Consider the following 5,026-nt stretch of genomic DNA (forward strand, 5'->3'; position numbering starts at 1 on the left):
ATGCGCTGCATAGCTGCAGCCAGTAGGATTTCAGGCAGCCTAGCTCAAACCAGTCCCAGCCAGCCCCTAGTTCTTTCCTTATTGCGAACTGGCTGTTGTTGCAGACCAATCCTGCCCCTCCCGCACCCTAGCCTGGTTCTCAGATCTGCCAGTGGATGTTATGAACTGGCTCAGCCTGGTCTGTCCCTAAACCTGACTGATACGTATGTTAGCAGATATTGTAACCTGGCCTTGTTTGGGCTACTCCTTGCCTTGGTTCTTGCATTCACCTTTAGGAATTGCATCCTGATAAAGCAGTTCCCCAAGCTCTTCTATCAGGTCTCCTCCATTTGGCAGATTTCATGAACATTGGTGTGTTCTTGGCCCAGGTTGATTTTGTCCACCTTTTGTCCTGGCAGGAACAGTGTCCTTGCCCAACTGGCCCACATCCATTCCAGTTCTTACCTTTGGGTGTTGCAGCCCAGCCATGGCTAGTCCACACCCACACACAGCACTCACATGATTCAAAGGGAGCCAAAACCTAGTCCAGGATGTACTATACCCACCCTGTCTCTCATAAGTACCAGTGGGTGCAAGAGTCTAACCCAGTCTATCGCTTCCCAGACCCAGTCCACACCCATGCTGAGGGAGACTGCAACCAGGTCCAGCTCATCCCAGTCTGTTGCCCCTATTCTGGCTCTCAAGTTCAATGGGAATGCCAACCCAGCCAGGGTTTACCCTTAGCTCCCCAACCAGGCCTGTTTTCAGCCATAGACCTTGTGTGTGCCAATGGAGATTGATGTTCCAGAAGGGTGAGCAAGAGCTGGAACTGGGGGTAGGTTGGACCAAGCTAGGTTACAGCACCCATTGATAGATTCTGAGGTGAGGTGATGCATGAGAGTCTGGGGAATTGGGTGCTGGATTCATGAGCCCTGGCAGATGGGAATCCAGCAGAGACTAGGTCACCAGGTCCAGGTCCTTGGGTCAGCCTTTGCAGTGAGTGCTGGGTCCATGAACCCCAGGGTGGGGATCCGGTGGAGCTCTGGCTGCTTGGCCTGCATCTTTGTGCCCAATGGTGAGAACTAGTCCTCCTCAGTAAAAAAGGTGGAGTAGTGCAGCTGGCCAAGATCCACCAAAAGGATATAGCAGCCCAATGGGGCCAACATAGGACATCTGGTACCATAAATGAGGAGGGAGGAAAGAACAAATTAAACAGCTACCACAGCCAAATGATGATAGCAAGTATCTGGATGAACGGAGACTCTAACGTCGACTATGTCAACCAATGGGCATTGAAAGGGTTCCCTCATTCTTGGATTGGCAAGATCAACAACATTTCAGAGCTATCAAAACGACCTGAGCAGAACCCTCAAAAGTGTGCCACATCAGGTCCCTGGGTTGACAACAAGTGGCTGTTCCCAACCGCTGGGTACTGGGGCAGTTGGGAGGCTAGGTATAGCTTCTCCCCTTATCTACTCCCTTACCCCCAGAATTAGAAAAAAGAAGTAGAACATTTGGAAACATTGATCACACTCATTTTCCCTAACTCTTGATCCCTTCCCACCCTGATCAACTATATAAACACCATCTAAAATTAAAAGAGAGATATAGAGAAATGTAAATTCATTTGTGGCACTTTTAATAACTCCTGAAACTAAATCAGAGTCTTTCTCACTCATACGCTTCATGGCACTTGGTTTGATTCATTCATCAAGCTACTGCAAGCCATCATTATATATTTGTTTATGGAAAACTTTAAGATGTTTGTCTTTATTACTAGTCTGTAATCTCAGAATTTATAAACCATGTTGTCTTGTTCAACAGTATTCACAGAGACTCTTGGTGTTTCCTGTAAAATAGACTTGCTAAATATTTGCTCAAAGAGCAAGTGAACAAATGAATAATTTAATGAATGAATTATATATATATTACTGAACACACATAGCACATTGTTGAGCTTGATTTACTGTACTTTCAATAGCTTACTGTGTGTCAGATTTTTAGAATCTGTATTCCTATTTGCCTTTCTAAATTGTAAAAACTTGTGTGGACACATAGCATCAACTATTCAGTATAGTATCTACCACATGTTCTTAGAGCTAGGTTGTTAATAAATGTAAGTTGATTGGAATCTGATGCCATAGTCAAATAAATTACAATGTAATCTCTTGATTATAAGCACTAAATGTGCACATTAAAATTTCCAGAAAATAGTAGGTGCTAAGTAAATTCCAAAGATATTGATGCACACAGGAATGCCTTTATCAGAGTAGCAATTAGCCAATCAATGGCACACTATAGGCTTTCCCTGTTTAGAGGTTGCGAGACATTCACTTCAAGATGATTTCAGGTTCTAAAATGCATGGTCCAGTCTCCTACATGAGACATTAAGCTAAGTCTGTTAATCAAAATGTGGGTAAGGCCCAACATAGTAGCTTGGTGGCTAAACCTTCATCTTGGAAGCACCAGTATTCCATACAGGCATCTGCTCATGTCCCACTTCCCTTCCAGCCGCCTTTCTGTATCCTGGGAAAGCAGTAGAAAATGGACCAAGATCTTTGGATCCATGCACCTGTGTGGGAGACCTAGAAGGATCTCCTGGCTCCTGGGCTTCAAATCAGTTCAGCTCTATCCATTGTGGTCATTTGGGTAGTGAATCAGCAGATGGAAGAGCTATTTCTCTGTCTCTCCTTTTTTCTGTAAGTCTGCCACTCAAACAAAAATAAATAAACTTTTCAATTAGCAATAATCGTGCCTCGGATAAACTTCATTGGCTATGATACTGGCACTGCACAAAGCTAAAATAAACTTTTTTTAAAAGCTGTGTAAGACTGTAAGACATAGGCCATCCATCCTAATTTGTCCAAACTAGCCCCTGAGTTAAGGGACTCTTAGTGGAAACATAAAGATGTAGAAGCTGTTCGTGTTCCATCCAGATGTCATATATGGGACTGATGCATCCAGGTTGTAGCTATTTTGTGAGTGTTGACACTCTTCCTGAGTTCTTAGCTCTCAGGACTTTACTGGGGGGAAAAATGTTACTTGGTTACTCCCCTTCATGCCCAGCAGCACAGTGTCAAGTAGACACTGTGCTGCAAATGGAAGCCATCTCCCCTGAATGGAGATGTCCTGTTGCTATCGATTTTGCCAGAGTCAAAAGTTTTTCTCTGTCCAAATTTTGTTTCCAGACATTACCACCTAAGCTATGTTATAACAGGTACTCTGATAGATGATATTGCAAAAGCAAAAGAGAAAGCCACCAGATATTCTGAAGAAGGCCTAGAAGTTTCTCTGGGGAAGAGGCATTCCAAGTCAAATTTTCTTTCTATACATGAAATGTTTCAAATTATAAAGACTATTGAGTATAGAATAGCATGACATAAGACATTTGCATTTCTAAAACTGCATTTAACTAATATCAATATTTTTAAAAGGTGCTTTAACCGGCTCAGATGTAAAGATTGCCAATACTCATATTGTCAACAACATGTTCATGTATCTTTTCCATTCTCTATATCTTTTTGTGTCTTCAGAGGCAGTGCCTGTGCAGGTGATGGTGTGAGCACTTTAGAATTATATTTCTGCATTTTTATATACCCACAAACAACACATAGCACTGTTTCATCTATTCGAAAATATGCTTATGCTAATACCTTATATAAACATCATGAACATTCTTTTAATCTGAATATCATGGTTTTGTCTTCAGCCCTGGGTAATTCTTGAAAATCTAGAAATTCATTTCAATTGCTAAGTAGCAATCCTTTATTATGTCTTATCTTGGATTTATTTTGCCTCTTTCCTTGCTTACACTTTTAGCTTTATTTCCCTATTTCTAATTAGAAATAATACATTAAATTTGAGAATCAATACAAAGGAATAGGGCTAGGATACTTTTAAACCGATGGGGAATCATTAGCCAGGGAGAAGAAGAGGGGGCACATTGCAGGAAATGGGAGAGGACAGGCCAATGGCAAAGGGGCACCTGGGTCCTGACAGACAAGGGAAAATAGCAGAGAAAATACTGTGGTGTTGCAGTCACCAAATACCCCAGTGGCATTCAGCAAGTAGGGATCTGAGCTCCACCAGCATCCCGAGCTGCACCAGCAGCCTGGATGGAAGGAAGGGTCATCGGGAGCTCAGCAGGTAAGCCCAAGCAAAGAATTGCCAGTCCTGCTGATTTGTTTGATTTGACCAGGAACAGAGACAGAGAAGTATACTTCAAGCAGGCAGTGACAGCACAGGGTGGACATCAGCCCAAATCCCCACCACAGTCAAATCAGGCACCATTTTGTATAAAAAGGCAAAGGAGCAAACTCATTTCTGGCTCAGTGCAATACACTGACATGGCATCCTACAGATTCCACCTAAAATAGGTCTAGTTATCCCCCAGACTTAATGGCCAACAGAGCCAGAACTCCACCAGTGGCACATCAAGTGCCATTTTGTATAATGTGGCAAAGGCTATGAGACTGCAGGGAAAACAATGAAAACTCATGTCCAGCTCATTGTATTGCATAGTCTCACAAGGAAAATTATACTGACTTTGGCCTCCTATGGGTCAAAATAGATCCAGGTGGCCCTCAGACCTAATGGTCAGCATGTTCTAGCAAGATCAGCATCAATAACAGCCTGGTTAATTAGGACACCTGGTGTCTCCCTAATCCTTGGAGCTGCTCAAACAGGAAATAGGAAAAAGTTTGTATAGACAATGGTGCAGCAACAGCACAGAATCACAAAAGGTGAAGGCTGGTGAGCCAGGAGCTGAAGCTACAGAGACTGTGGTGGAAATCTTAACACAAGATGTGCAGACCTGAAACTAGGTAGAGGGAGTGGCACAAATGACTGAACACAAAGAATCATTTACCAATCACAACAAGTAAAAATCAAAGTATAGAACTGTGAGTGACACAGCTTAGACACCTGCTCTAAGGAGAAGAATCTGCTAACCAGAAGCAAAATGACCAAGAGCAAAAGAAGAAACAAATGCACAATTAATATTACTGAAGATTCCCCTGCAAAAGAGCAAAGTCTTTGTTAGTCTGAG

At 42.8% G+C, this 5,026-nt stretch overlaps 1 pseudogene; it reads right to left on the minus strand.

Moving 5' to 3' along the window:
• Nucleotides 1-2,648: 2,648 nt before the first annotated feature.
• On the minus strand, nt 2,649-2,779 carry LOC121145197 (annotated as a pseudogene).
• Between the last annotated feature and the right edge of the window lie 2,247 nt (nt 2,780-5,026).

Source organism: Ochotona curzoniae, unplaced genomic scaffold (genome assembly GCF_017591425.1).
Source record: "Ochotona curzoniae isolate NIBS_2020 unplaced genomic scaffold, NIBS_Ocur_1.0 scaffold_3208, whole genome shotgun sequence".
NCBI lineage: Eukaryota > Metazoa > Chordata > Mammalia > Lagomorpha > Ochotonidae > Ochotona > Ochotona curzoniae.